Below are 16,918 nucleotides of genomic sequence, written 5' to 3' on the forward strand. Positions count from 1 at the left end.
CATAGCTTAGAGAAAGTTTCTCTGAGTTGGAGAATCCACACACAGAGCTTCGAGCCAGTTTACTCTGAGTTGAACAATCCACAAACAGAGTTTCGAGCCAGTTTCTCTGAGTTGGAAAATCCACACACAGAGCTTCCAGCCAGTTTACTCATAGTTGGAGAATCCACACACAGAGCTTAGAGCCAATTTCTCTGCGTTGTACGATCCACACACAGAGCTTCGAGCCAGTTTACACTGAGTTGGACAATCCACGCACAGAGCTTCGAGCCAGTTTACTATGAGTTGGACAATCCACACACAGAGTTTCGAGGCAGTTTACTATGAGTTGGACAATCCACACTCAGAGCTTCCAGCCAGTTTACTCTGAGTTGGACGATCCAGACACAAAGATTCCAGCCAGTTTACTATGAGTTGGACAATCCACACACAGAGCTTCGAGCCAGTTTACTATGAGTTGGACAATCCACACACAGAGCTTCGAGCCAGTTTACTGTGATTGGGACAATCCACATACAGAGCTTCGAGCCAGTTTACTCTGAGTTGGACAATCCACACACAGAGCTTCCAGCCAGGTTACTCTGAGTTGGACAATCCACAAACAGAGCTTCCTGTCAGTTTACTCTGAGTTGGACAATCCACACACAGCGCTTCGAGCCAGTGTACTCTGAGTTGCACAATCCACACACAGAGCTTCGAGACAGTTTACTCTGAGTTGGACAATCCACACACAGAGCTTCGAGCCAGTTTACTCTGAGTTGGACAATGCACACACAGTGTTTCGAGCAAGGTTACTCTGAGTTGGACAATCCACACACAGAGCTTCCAGCCAGTTTACTCTGAGTTGGACAATCCACATACAGAGCTTCAAGCCAGTTTACTCTGAGTTGGACAATCCACACACAGAGCTTAGAGCCAGTTTCTCTGAGTTGGACAATCCAGACACAGAGCTTTGAGACAGTTTCTCTGAGTTGGAGAATCCACACAGAGAGCTTCGAACCAGTTTACCTGAGTTGAACAATCCAAACATAATGCTTCGAGCCAGTTTACTCTGATTTGGACAATACACACAGAGAGCTTCGAGCCAGTTTACTGTGATTGGGACAATCCACATACAGAGCTTCGAGCCAGTTTACTCTGAGTTGGACAATCCACACACAGAGCTTCCAGCCAGGTTACTCTGAGTTGGACAATCCACAAACAGAGCTTCCTTTCAGTTTACTCTGAGTTGGACAATCCACACACAGCGCTTCGAGCCAGTTTACTCTGAGTTGCACAATCCACACACAGAGCTTCGAGACAGTTTACTCTGAGTTGGACAATCCACACACAGAGCTTCGAGCCAGTTTACTCTGAGTTGGACAATGCACACACAGTGTTTCGAGCAAGGTTACTCTGAGTTGGACAATCCACACACAGAGCTTCCAGCCAGTTTACTCTGAGTTGGACAATCCACATACAGAGCTTCAAGCCAGTTTACTCTGAGTTGGACAATCCACACACAGAGCTTAGAGCCAGTTTCTCTGAGTTGGACAATCCAGACACAGAGCTTTGAGACAGTTTCTCTGAGTTGGAGAATCCACACAGAGAGCTTCGAGCCAGTTTACCTGAGTTGAACCATCCAAACATAATGCTTCGAGCCAGTTTACTCTGATTTGGACAATACACACAGAGAGCTTCGAGGCAGTTTACTCTGTGTTGGTCAATCCACATACAGAGCTTCGAACCAGTTTACTCTAACTTGGACAATCCACACACAGAGCTTCGAGACTATTTACTCTGAGTTGGACAATCCACACACAGAGCGTCTAGCCAGTTTACTCTGAGTTGGACAATCCACATACAGAGCTTCGAGCCAGTTTACTCTGAGTTGGACAATCCACACACAGAGCTTCGAGACAGTTTACTCTGAGTTGGACAATGCACACACAGTGTTTCGAGCAAGGTTACTCTGAGTTGGACAATCCACACACAGAGCTTCCAGCCAGTTTACTCTGAGTTGGACAATCCACATACAGAGCTTCAAGCCAGTTTACTCTGAGTTGGACAATCCACACACAGAGCTTAGAGCCAGTTTCTCTGAGTTGGACAATCCAGACACAGAGCTTTGAGACAGTTTCTCTGAGTTGGAGAATCCACACAGAGAGCTTCGAGCCAGTTTACCTGAGTTGAACCATCCAAACATAATGCTTCGAGCCAGTTTACTCTGATTTGGACAATACACACAGAGAGCTTCGAGGCAGTTTACTCTGTGTTGGTCAATCCACATACAGAGCTTCGAACCAGTTTACTCTAACTTGGACAATCCACACACAGAGCTTCGAGACTATTTACTCTGAGTTGGACAATCCACACACAGAGCGTCTAGCCAGTTTACTCTGAGTTGGACAATCCACATACAGAGCTTCGAGCCAGTTTACTCTAACTTGGAGAATCCACACACAGCGCTTCGAGACTATTTACTCTGAATTGGACAATCCACAAACAGAGTTTCGAGCCAGTTTCTCTGAGTTGGAAAATCCACACACAGAGATTCCAGCCAGTTTACACTGAGTTCGAGAATCCACACACAGAGCTTCGAGCCAGTTTACTATGAGTTGGACAATCCACACACAGAGCTTCGAGCCAGTTTACTGTGAGTGGGACAATCCACATACAGAGCTTCGAGCCAGTTTACTCTGAGTTGGACAATCCACACACAGAGCTTCCAGCCAGGTTACTCTGAGTTGGACAATCCACAAACAGAGCTTCCAGTCAGTTTACTCTGAGTTGGACAATCCACACACAGCACTTCGAGCCAGTTTACTCTGAGTTGCACAATCCACACACAGAGCTTCGAGACAGTTTACTCTGAATTGGACAATCCACACACAGAGCTTCGAGCCAGTTTACTCTGAGTTGGACAATCCACACACAGAGCTTCGAGCCAGTTTACTCTGAGTTGGACAATCCACACACAGAGCTTCCAGCCAGTTTACTCTGAGTTGGACAATCCACATACAGAGCTTCAAGCCAGTTTACTCTGAGTTGGACAATCCACACACAGAGCTTAGAGCCAGTTTCTCTGAGTTGGACAATCCAGACACAGAGCTTTGAGGCAGTTTCTCTGAGTTGGAGAATCCACACAGAGAGCTTCGAGCCAGTTTACCTGAGTTGAACAATCCAAACATAATGCTTCGAGCCAGTTTACTCTGATTTGGACAATACACACAGAGAGCTTCGAGCCAGTTTACTGTGATTGGGACAATCCACATACAGAGCTTCGAGCCAGTTTACTCTGAGTTGGACAATCCACACACAGAGCTTCCAGCCAGGTTACTCTCAGTTGGACAATCCACAAACAGAGCTTCCTTTCAGTTTACTCTGAGTTGGACAATCCACACACAGCGCTTCGAGCCAGTTTACTCTGAGTTGCACAATCCACACACAGAGCTTCGAGACAGTTTACTCTGAGTTGGACAATCCACACACAGAGCTTCGAGCCAGTTTACTCTGAGTTGGACAATGCACACACAGTGTTTCGAGCAAGGTTACTCTGAGTTGGACAATCCACACACAGAGCTTCCAGCCAGTTTACTCTGAGTTGGACAATCCACATACAGAGCTTCAAGCCAGTTTACTCTGAGTTGGACAATCCACACACAGAGCTTAGAGCCAGTTTCTCTGAGTTGGACAATCCAGACACAGAGCTTTGAGACAGTTTCTCTGAGTTGGAGAATCCACACAGAGAGCTTCGAGCCAGTTTACCTGAGTTGAACCATCCAAACATAATACTTCGAGCCAGCTTACTCTGATTTGGACAATACACACAGAGAGCTTCGAGGCAGTTTACTCTGTGTTGGTCAATCCACATACAGAGCTTCGAACCAGTTTACTCTAACTTGGACAATCCACACACAGAGCTTCGAGACTATTTACTCTGAGTTGGACAATCCACACACAGAGCGTCTAGCCAGTTTACTCTGAGTTGGACAATCCACATACAGAGCTTCGAGCCAGTTTACTCTGAGTTGGACAATCCACACACAGAGCTTCGAGACAGTTTACTCTGAGTTGGACAATGCACACACAGTGTTTCGAGCAAGGTTACTCTGAGTTGGACAATCCACACACAGAGCTTCCAGCCAGTTTACTCTGAGTTGGACAATCCACATACAGAGCTTCAAGCCAGTTTACTCTGAGTTGGACAATCCACACACAGAGCTTAGAGCCAGTTTCTCTGAGTTGGACAATCCAGACACAGAGCTTTGAGACAGTTTCTCTGAGTTGGAGAATCCACACAGAGAGCTTCGAGCCAGTTTACCTGAGTTGAACCATCCAAACATAATACTTCGAGCCAGCTTACTCTGATTTGGACAATACACACAGAGAGCTTCGAGGCAGTTTACTCTGTGTTGGTCAATCCACATACAGAGCTTCGAACCAGTTTACTCTAACTTGGACAATCCACACACAGAGCTTCGAGACTATTTACTCTGAGTTGGACAATCCACACACAGAGCGTCTAGCCAGTTTACTCTGAGTTGGACAATCCACATACAGAGCTTCGAGCCAGTTTACTCTAACTTGGAGAATCCACACACAGCGCTTCGAGACTATTTACTCTGAATTGGACAATCCACAAACAGAGTTTAGAGCCAGTTTCTCTGAGTTGGAAAATCCACACACAGAGATTCCAGCCAGTTTACTCTGAGTTCGAGAATCCACACAAAGAGCTTCGAGCCAGTTTACTATGAGTTGGACAATCCACACACAGAGCTTCGAGCCAGTTTACTGTGAGTGGGACAATCCACATACAGAGCTTCGAGCCAGTTTACTCTGAGTTGGACAATCCACACACAGAGCTTCCAGCCAGGTTACTCTGAGTTGGACAATCCACAAACAGAGCTTCCAGTCAGTTTACTCTGAGTTGGACAATCCACACACAGCGCTTCGAGCCAGTTTACTCTGAGTTGCACAATCCACACACAGAGCTTCGAGACAGTTTACTCTGAATTGGACAATCCACACACAGAGCTTCGAGCCAGTTTACTCTGAGTTGGACAATCTACACACAGAGCTTCCAGCCAGTTTACTCTGAGTTGGACAATCCACATACATAGCTTCAAGCCAGTTTACTCTGTGCTGGACAATCCACACACAGAGCTTAGAGCCAGTTTCTCTGAGTTGGACAATCCACACACAGAGCTTTGAGACAGTTTCTCTGAGTTGGACAATCCACACATAGAGCTTCGAGCCAGTTTCTCTGAGTTGGACAATCCACAGACAGAGCTTTGAGACAGTTTACTCTGAGTTGGACAATCCACGCACAGAGGTTTGAGACAGTTTACTCTGAGTTGGATAATCCACTCACAGAGCTTTGAGACAGTTTACTCTGAGTTGGACAATCAACACACAGAGCTTTGAGACAGTTTACTCTGAGTTGGACAATCCACACACAGAGCTTCCAGCCAGTTTACTCTGAGTTGGACAATCCACACACAGAGCTTTGAGACAGTTTAATCTCAGTTGGACAATCCAAACACAGAGCTTCGAGCCACTTTACTCTGAGTTGGACAATCCACACACAGAGCTTTGAGACAGTTTACTCTGAGTTGGACAATCCACACACAGAGCTTCGAGCCAGTTTCTCTGAGTTGGACAATCCACACACAGAGATTCAAGCCAGTTTACTATGAGGTGGACAATCCACACACAGAGTTTCGAGGCAGTTTACTCTGAGTTGAACAATCCACACACAGAGCTTCGAGCCAGTTTCCTCTGAGTTGGACAATCCACACACATAGCTTAGAGAAAGTTTCTCTGAGTTGGAGAATCCACACACAGAGCTTCGAGCCAGTTTACTCTGAGTTGAACAATCCACAAACAGAGTTTCGAGCCAGTTTCTCTGAGTTGGAAAATCCACACACAGAGCTTCCAGCCAGTTTACTCAGAGTTGGAGAATCCACACACAGAGCTTAGAGCCAATTTCTCTGCGTTGTACGATCCACACACAGAGCTTCGAGCCAGTTTACACTGAGTTGGACAATCCACGCACAGAGCTTCGAGCCAGTTTACTATGAGTTGGACAATCCACACACAGAGTTTCGAGGCAGTTTACTCTGAGTTGGAGAATCCACACTCAGAGCTTCCAGCCAGTTTACTCTGAGTTGGACGATCCAGACACAAAGATTCCAGCCAGTTTACTATGAGTTGGACAATCCACACACAGAGCTTCGAGCCAGTTTACTATGAGTTGGACAATCCACACACAGAGCTTCGAGCCAGTTTACTGTGATTGGGACAATCCACATACAGAGCTTCAAGCCAGTTTACTCTGAGTTGGACAATCCACACACAGAGCTTCCAGCCAGGTTACTCTGAGTTGGACAATCCACAAACAGAGCTTCCTGTCAGTTTACTCTGAGTTGGACAATCCACACACAGCGCTTCGAGCCAGTGTACTCTGAGTTGCACAATCCACACACAGAGCTTCGAGACAGTTTCTCTGAGTTGGAAAATCCACACACAGAGATTCCAGCCAGTTTACTCTGAGTTGGACAATGCACACACAGTGTTTCGAGCAAGGTTACTCTGAGTTGGACAATCCACACACAGAGCTTCCAGCCAGTTTACTCTGAGTTGGACAATCCACATACAGAGCTTCAAGCCAGTTTACTCTGAGTTGGACAATCCACACACAGAGCTTAGAGCCAGTTTCTCTGAGTTGGACAATCCAGACACAGAGCTTTGAGACAGTTTCTCTGAGTTGGAGAATCCACACAGAGAGCTTCGAGCCAGTTTACCTGAGTTGAACAATCCAAACATAATGCTTCGAGCCAGTTTACTCTGATTTGGACAATACACACAGAGAGCTTCGAGCCAGTTTACTGTGATCGGGACAATCCACATACAGAGCTTCGAGCCAGTTTACTCTGAGTTGGACAATCCACACACAGAGCTTCCAGCCAGGTTACTCTGAGTTGGACAATCCACAAACAGAGCTTCCTTTCAGTTTACTCTGAGTTGGACAATCCACACACAGAGCTTCGAGACAGTTTACTCTGAGTTGGACAATCCACACACAGAGCTTCCAGCCAGGTTACTCTGAGTTGGACAATCCACAAACAGAGCTTCCTTTCAGTTTACTCTGAGTTGCACAATCCACACACAGAGCTTCGAGACAGTTTACTCTGAGTTGGACAATCCACACACAGAGCTTCGAGCCAGTTTACTCTGAGTTGGACAATGCACACACAGTGTTTCGAGCAAGGTTACTCTGAGTTGGACAATCCACACACAGAGCTTCCAGCCAGTTTACTCTGAGTTGGACAATCCACATACAGAGCTTCAAGCCAGTTTACTCTGAGTTGGACAATCCACACACAGAGCTTAGAGCCAGTTTCTCTGAGTTGGACAATCCAGACACAGAGCTTTGAGACAGTTTCTCTGAGTTGGAGAATCCACACAGAGAGCTTCGAGCCAGTTTACCTGAGTTGAACCATCCAAACATAATGCTTCGAGCCAGTTTACTCTGATTTGGACAATACACACAGAGAGCTTCGAGGCAGTTTACTCTGTGTTGGTCAATCCACATACAGAGCTTCGAACCAGTTTACTCTAACTTGGACAATCCACACACAGAGCTTCGAGACTATTTACTCTGAGTTGGACAATCCACACACAGAGCGTCTAGCCAGTTTACTCTGAGTTGGACAATCCACATACAGAGCTTCGAGCCAGTTTACTCTAACTTGGAGAATCCACACACAGCGCTTCGAGACTATTTACTCTGAATTGGACAATCCACACACAGCGCTTCGAGCCAGTTTACTCTGAGTTGGACAATCCACACACAGAGCTTCGAGACAGTTTACTCTGAGTTGGACAATGCACACACAGTGTTTCGAGCAAGGTTACTCTGAGTTGGACAATCCACACACAGAGCTTCCAGCCAGTTTACTCTGAGTTGGACAATCCACATACAGAGCTTCAAGCCAGTTTACTCTGAGTTGGACAATCCACACACAGAGCTTAGAGCCAGTTTCTCTGAGTTGGACAATCCAGACACAGAGCTTTGAGACAGTTTCTCTGAGTTGGAGAATCCACACAGAGAGCTTCGAGCCAGTTTACCTGAGTTGAACCATCCAAACATAATGCTTCGAGCCAGTTTACTCTGATTTGGACAATACACACAGAGAGCTTCGAGGCAGTTTACTCTGTGTTGGTCAATCCACATACAGAGCTTCGAACCAGTTTACTCTAACTTGGACAATCCACACACAGAGCTTCGAGACTATTTACTCTGAGTTGGACAATCCACACACAGAGCGTCTAGCCAGTTTACTCTGAGTTGGACAATCCACATACAGAGCTTCGAGCCAGTTTACTCTAACTTGGAGAATCCACACACAGCGCTTCGAGACTATTTACTCTGAATTGGACAATCCACAAACAGAGTTTCGAGCCAGTTTCTCTGAGTTGGAAAATCCACACACAGAGATTCCAGCCAGTTTACTCTGAGTTCGAGAATCCACACACAGAGCTTCGAGCCAGTTTACTATGAGTTGGACAATCCACACACAGAGCTTCGAGCCAGTTTACTGTGAGTGGGACAATCCACATACAGAGCTTCGAGCCAGTTTACTCTGAGTTGGACAATCCACACACAGAGCTTCCAGCCAGGTTACTCTGAGTTGGACAATCCACAAACAGAGCTTCCAGTCAGTTTACTCTGAGTTGGACAATCCACACACAGCGCTTCGAGCCAGTTTACTCTGAGTTGCAGAATCCACACACAGAGCTTCGAGACAGTTTACTCTGAATTGGACAATCCACACACAGAGCTTCGAGCCAGTTTACTCTGAGTTGGACAATGCACACACATTGTTTCGAGCAAGTTTACTCTGAGTTGGACAATCCACACACAGAGCTTCGAGCCAGTTTACTCTAACTTGGAGAATCCACACACAGCGCTTCGAGACTATTTACTCTGAATTGGACAATCCACAAACAGAGTTTCGAGCCAGTTTCTCTGAGTTGGAAAATCCACACACAGAGATTCCAGCCAGTTTACTCTGAGTTGGACAATCCACACACAGAGCTTTCAGCCAGTTTACTGTGAGTGGGACAATCCACATACAGAGCTTCGAGCCAGTTTACTCTGAGTTGGACAATCCACACACAGAGCTTCCAGCCAGGTTACTCTGAGTTGGACAATCCACACACAGAGCTTCCAGCCAGTTTACTCTGAGTTGGACAATCCACATACAGAGCTTCAAGCCAGTTTACTCTGAGTTGGACAATCCACACACAGAGCTAAGAGCCAGTTTCTCTGAGTTGGACAATCCAGACACAGAGCTTTGAGACAGTTTCTCTGAGTTGGAGAATCCACACAGAGAGCTTCGAGCCAGTTTACCTGAGTTGAACAATCCAAACATAATGCTTCGAGCCAGTTTACTCTGATTTGGACAATACACACAGAGAGCTTCGAGCCAGTTTACTGTGATTGGGACAATCCACATACAGAGCTTCGAGCCAGTTTACTCTGAGTTGGACAATCCACACACAGAGCTTCCAGCCAGGTTACTCTGAGTTGGACAATCCACAAACAGAGCTTCCTGTCAGTTTACTCTGAGTTGGAAAATCCACACACAGAGATTCCAGCCAGTTTACTCTGAGTTCGAGAATCCACACACAGAGCTTCGAGCCAGTTTACTATGAGTTGGACAATCCACACACAGAGCTTCGAGCCAGTTTACTGTGAGTGGGACAATCCACATACAGAGCTTCGAGCCAGTTTACTCTGAGTTGGACAATCCACACACAGAGCTTCCAGCCAGGTTACTCTGAGTTGGACAATCCACAAACAGAGCTTCCAGTCAGTTTACTCTGAGTTGGACAATCCACACACAGCGCTTCGAGCCAGTTTACTCTGAGTTGCAGAATCCACACACAGAGCTTCGAGACAGTTTACTCTGAATTGGACAATCCACACACAGAGCTTCGAGCCAGTTTACTCTGAGTTGGACAATGCACACACATTGTTTCGAGCAAGTTTACTCTGAGTTGGACAATCCACACACAGAGCTTCGAGCCAGTTTACTCTAACTTGGAGAATCCACACACAGCGCTTCGAGACTATTTACTCTGAATTGGACAATCCACAAACAGAGTTTCGAGCCAGTTTCTCTGAGTTGGAAAATCCACACACAGAGATTCCAGCCAGTTTACTCTGAGTTGGACAATCCACACACAGAGCTTTCAGCCAGTTTACTGTGAGTGGGACAATCCACATACAGAGCTTCGAGCCAGTTTACTCTGAGTTGGACAATCCACACACAGAGCTTCCAGCCAGGTTACTCTGAGTTGGACAATCCACACACAGAGCTTCCAGCCAGTTTACTCTGAGTTGGACAATCCACATACAGAGCTTCAAGCCAGTTTACTCTGAGTTGGACAATCCACACACAGAGCTAAGAGCCAGTTTCTCTGAGTTGGACAATCCAGACACAGAGCTTTGAGACAGTTTCTCTGAGTTGGAGAATCCACACAGAGAGCTTCGAGCCAGTTTACCTGAGTTGAACAATCCAAACATAATGCTTCGAGCCAGTTTACTCTGATTTGGACAATACACACAGAGAGCTTCGAGCCAGGTTACTGTGATTGGGACAATCCACATACAGAGCTTCGAGCCAGTTTACTCTGAGTTGGACAATCCACACACAGAGCTTCCAGCCAGGTTACTCTGAGTTGGACAATCCACAAACAGAGCTTCCTGTCAGTTTACTCTGAGTTGGACAATCCACACACAGCGCTTCAAGCCAGTTTACTCTGAGTTGGACAATCCACACACAGAGCTTCGAGACAGTTTACTCTGAGTTGGACAATGCACACACAGTGTTTCGAGCAAGGTTACTCTGAGTTGGACAATCCACACACAGAGCTTCCAGCCAGTTTACTCTGAGTTGGACAATCCACATACAGAGCTTTAAGCCAGTTTACTCTGAGTTGGACAATCCACACACAGAGCTTAGAGCCAGTTTCTCTGAGTTGGACAATCCAGACACAGAGCTTTGAGACAGTTTCTCTGAGTTGGAGAATCCACACAGAGAGCTTCGAGCCAGTTTACCTGAGTTGAACCATCCAAACATAATGCTTCGAGCCAGTTTACTCTGATTTGGACAATACACACAGAGAGCTTCGAGGCAGTTTACTCTGTGTTGGTCAATCCACATACAGAGCTTCGAACCAGTTTACTCTAACTTGGACAATCCACACAGAGAGCTTCGAGACTATTTACTCTGAGTTGGACAATCCACACACAGAGCGTCTAGCCAGTTTACTCTGAGTTGGACAATCCACATACAGAGCTTCGAGCCAGTTTACTCTAACTTGGAGAATCCACACACAGCGCTTCGAGACTATTTACTCTGAATTGGACAATCCACAAACAGAGTTTCGAGCCAGTTTCTCTGAGTTGGAAAATCCACACACAGAGATTCCAGCCAGTTTACTCTGAGTTCGAGAATCCACACACAGAGCTTCGAGCCAGTTTACTATGAGTTGGACAATCCACACACAGAGCTTCGAGCCAGTTTACTGTGAGTGGGACAATCCACATACAGAGCTTCGAGCCAGTTTACTCTGAGTTGGACAATCCACACACAGAGCTTCCAGCCAGGTTACTCTGAGTTGGACAATCCACAAACAGAGCTTCCAGTCAGTTTACTCTGAGTTGGACAATCCACACACAGCGCTTCGAGCCAGTTTACTCTGAGTTGCACAATCCACACACAGAGCTTCGAGACAGTTTACTCTGAATTGGACAATCCACACACAGAGCTTCGAGCCAGTTTACTCTGAGTTGGACAATGCACACACATTGTTTCGAGCAAGTTTACTCTGAGTTGGACAATCCACACACAGAGCTTCCAGCCAGTTTACTCTGAGTTGGACAATCCACATACAGAGCTTCAAGCCAGTTTACTCTGAGTTGGACAATCCACACACAGAGCTTAGAGCCAGTTTCTCTGAGTTGGACAATCCACACACAGAGCTTTGAGACAGTTTCTCTGAGTTGGACAATCCACACACAGAGCTTCGAGCCAGTTTATCTGAGTTGGACAATCCACACATAGTGCTTCGAGCCAGTTTACTCTGATTTGGACAATACACACAGAGAGCTTCGAGGCAGTTTACTCTGTGTTGGTCAATCCACATACAGAGCTTCGAGCCAGTTTACTCTAACTTGTAGAATCCACAAACAGCGCTTCGAGACTATTTACTCTGAGTTGGACAATCCACACACAGAGCTTCGAGGCAGTTTACTCTGAGTTGGACAATCCACACACAGAGCTTCGAGACGATTTACAATAACTTGGACAATCCACACACAGAGCTTCGAGCCAGTTTACAGTGAGTCGGACCATCCACACACAGAGCTTCCAGCCAGTTTACTCTGAGTTGGACAATCCACACACAGAGCTTCGAGCACTTTACTGTGAGTGGGACAATCCACACACAGAGCTTCGAGCCTGTTCACTCTGAGTTGGACAATCCACACACAGAGCTTCGAGCCAGTTTACTGTGAGTGGGACAATCCACATTCAGAGCTTCGAGACAGTTTACTCTATGTTGGACAATCCACATACAGAGCTTCAAGCCAGTTTACTCTGTGTTGGACAATCCACATACAGAGCTTCGAGCCAGTTTACTCTGAGTTGGACAATCCACACATAGTGCTTCGAGCCAGTTTACTCTGATTTGGACAATACACACAGAGAGCTTCGAGGCAGTTTACTCTCTGTTGGACAATCCACATACAGAGCTTCGAGACTATTTACTCTGAGGTGGACAATCCACACACAGAGCTTCTAGCCAGTTTACTCTGATTTGGACAATCCACATACAGAGCTTCAAACTGTTTACTCTAACTTGGAGAATCCACACACAGCGCTTCGAGACTATTTACTCTGAGTTAGAGAATCCACACACAGAGCTTTGAGGCAGTTTACTCTGAGTTGGACAATCCACATACAGAGCTTCGAGCCAGTTTACTCTAACTTGGACAATCCACACACAGCGCTTACAGAGTATTTACTCTGAGTTGGACAATCCACACACAGAGCTTCGAGACGATTTACAAAAACTTGGACAATCCACACACAGAGCTTCCAGCCAGTTTACTCTCCGTTGGACAATCCGCACACAGAGCTTTGAGCCAGTTTACTGTGAGTGGGACAATCCACATACAGAGCTTCGAGCCAGTTTACTCTGAGTTGGACAATCCACACACAGAGCTTCCAGCCAGTTTACTCTGAGTTGGACAATCCACACACAGAGCTTCCAGGCAGTTTACTCTGATTTGGACAATCCATACACAGCTCTTCCAGCCAGTTTACTCTGAGTTGGACAATCCACACACAGAGTTTCCAGCCAGTTTACTCTGAGTTGGACAATCCACACACAGAGCTTCAGTCCAGTTTACTATGAGTTGGACAATCCACCCACAGAGCTTCGAGCCAGTTTACTGTGAGTTGGACAATCCACACACAGAGCTTCGAGCCAGTTTACTCTGAGTTGGACAATCCACACACAGAGCTTCGAGCCAGTTTCTCTGAGTTGGACAATCCACACACAGAGCTTTGAGACAGTTTCTCTGATTTGGACAATCCACACATAGTGCTTCGAGCCAGTTTACTCTGAGTTGGACAATCTACACAGAGAGCTTCGAGGCAGTTTACTCTGAGTTGGACAATCCACATACAGAGCTTCGAGACAGTTTACTCTGAGTTGGACAATCCACACACAGAGCTTCGAGCCAGTTTCTCTGATTTGGACAATCCACACATAGTGCTTCCAGCCAGTTTACTCTGATTTGGACAATCCACACAGAGAGCTTCGAGCCAGTTTACTCTGAGTTGGACAATCCACATACAGAGCTTCAAGCCAGTTTACTCTGTGTTGGACAATCCACATACAGAGCTTCGAGCCAGTTTACTCTGAGTTGGACAATCCACACATAGTGCTTCGAGCCAGTTTACTCTGATTTGGACAATACACACAGAGAGCTTCGAGGCAGTTTACTCTCTGTTGGACAATCCACATACAGAGCTTCGAGACTATTTACTCTGAGGTGGACAATCCACACACAGAGCTTCTAGCCAGTTTACTCTGATTTGGACAATCCACATACAGAGCTTCAAACTGTTTACTCTAACTTGGAGAATCCACACACAGCGCTTCGAGACTATTTACTCTGAGTTAGAGAATCCACACACAGAGCTTTGAGGCAGTTTACTCTGAGTTGGACAATCCACATACAGAGCTTCGAGCCAGTTTACTCTAACTTGGACAATCCACACACAGCGCTTACAGACTATTTACTCTGAGTTGGACAATCCACACACAGAGCTTCGAGACGATTTACAAAAACTTGGACAATCCACACACAGAGCTTCCAGCCAGTTTACTCTCCGTTGGACAATCCGCACACAGAGCTTTGAGCCAGTTTACTGTGAGTGGGACAATCCACATACAGAGCTTCGAGCCAGTTTACTCTGAGTTGGACAATCCACACACAGAGCTTCCAGCCAGTTTACTCTGAGTTGGACAATCCACACACAGAGCTTCCAGGCAGTTTACTCTGATTTGGACAATCCATACTCAGCTCTTCCAGCCAGTTTACTCTGAGTTGGACAATCCACACACAGAGTTTCCAGCCAGTTTACTCTGAGTTGGACAATCCACACACAGAGCTTCAGTCCAGTTTACTATGAGTTGGACAATCCACCCACAGAGCTTCGAGCCAGTTTACTGTGAGTTGGACAATCCACACACAGAGCTTCGAGCCAGTTTACTCTGAGTTGGACAATCCACATACAGAGCTTCGAGCCAGTTTACTCTAACTTGGAGAATCCACACACAGCGCTTCGAGACTATTTACTCTGAATTGGACAATCCACAAACAGAGTTTCGAGCCAGTTTCTCTGAGTTGGAAAATCCACACACAGAGATTCCAGCCAGTTTACTCTGAGTTCGAGAATCCACACACAGAGCTTCGAGCCAGTTTACTATGAGTTGGACAATCCACACACAGAGCTTTCAGCCAGTTTACTGTGAGTGGGACAATCCACATACAGAGCTTCGAGCCAGTTTACTCTGAGTTGGACAATCCACACACAGAGCTTCCAGCCAGGTTACTCTGAGTTGGACAATCCACACACAGAGCTTCCAGCCAGTTTACTCTGAGTTGGACAATCCACATACAGAGCTTCAAGCCAGTTTACTCTGAGTTGGACAATCCACACACAGAGCTTTGAGACAGTTTCTCTGAGTTGGAGAATCCACACAGAGAGCTTCGAGCCAGTTTACCTGAGTTGAACAATCCAAACATAATGCTTCGAGCCAGTTTACTCTGATTTGGACAATACACACAGAGAGCTTCGAGCCAGTTTACTGTGATTGGGACAATCCACATACAGAGCTTCGAGCCAGTTTACTCTGTGTTGGACAATCCACACACAGAGCTTCCAGCCAGGTTACTCTGAGTTGGACAATCCACAAACAGAGCTTCCTGTCAGTTTACTCTGAGTTGGACAATCCACACACAGCGCTTCGAGCCAGTTTACTCTGAGTTGGACAATCCACACACAGAGCTTCGAGACAGTTTACTCTGAGTTGGACAATGCACACACAGTGTTTCGAGCAAGGTTACTCTGAGTTGGACAATCCACACACAGAGCTTCCAGCCAGTTTACTCTGAGTTGGACAATCCACATACAGAGCTTCAAGCCAGTTTACTCTGAGTTGGACAATCCACACACAGAGCTTAGAGCCAGTTTCTCTGAGTTGGACAATCCAGACACAGAGCTTTGAGACAGTTTCTCTGAGTTGGAGAATCCACACAGAGAGCTTCGAGCCAGTTTACCTGAGTTGAACCATCCAAACATAATGCTTCGAGCCAGTTTACTCTGATTTGGACAATACACACAGAGAGCTTCGAGGCAGTTTACTCTGTGTTGGTCAATCCACATACAGAGCTTCGAACCAGTTTACTCTAACTTGGACAATCCACACACAGAGCTTCGAGACTATTTACTCTGAGTTGGACAATCCACACACAGAGCGTCTAGCCAGTTTACTCTGAGTTGGACAATCCACATACAGAGCTTCGAGCCAGTTTACTCTAACTTGGAGAATCCACACACAGCGCTTCGAGACTATTTACTCTGAATTGGACAATCCACAAACAGAGTTTCGAGCCAGTTTCTCTGAGTTGGAAAATCCACACACAGAGATTCCAGCCAGTTTACTCTGAGTTCGAGAATCCACACACAGAGCTTCGAGCCAGTTTACTATGAGTTGGACAATCCACACACAGAGCTTCGAGCCAGTTTACTGTGAGTGGGACAATCCACATACAGAGCTTCGAGCCAGTTTACTCTGAGTTGGACAATCCACACACAGAGCTTCCAGCCAGGTTACTCTGAGTTGGACAATCCACAAACAGAGCTTCCAGTCAGTTTACTCTGAGTTGGACAATCCACACACAGCGCTTCGAGCCAGTTTACTCTGAGTTGCACAATCCACACACAGAGCTTCGAGACAGTTTACTCTGAATTGGACAATCCACACACAGAGCTTCGAGCCAGTTTACTCTGAGTTGGACAATGCACACACATTGTTTCGAGCAAGTTTACTCTGAGTTGGACAATCCACACACAGAGCTTCCAGCCAGTTTACTCTGAGTTGGACAATCCACATACAGAGCTTCAAGCCAGTTTACTCTGAGTTGGACAATCCACACACAGAGCTTAGAGCCAGTTTCTCTGAGTTGGACAATCCACACACAGAGCTTTGAGACAGTTTCTCTGAGTTGGACAATCCACACACAGAGCTTCGAGCCAGTTTATCTGAGTTGGACAATCCACACATAGTG

The sequence above is a fragment of the Hemitrygon akajei genome, chromosome 22 (genome assembly GCF_048418815.1).
Source record: "Hemitrygon akajei chromosome 22, sHemAka1.3, whole genome shotgun sequence".
Lineage (NCBI taxonomy): Eukaryota > Metazoa > Chordata > Chondrichthyes > Myliobatiformes > Dasyatidae > Hemitrygon > Hemitrygon akajei.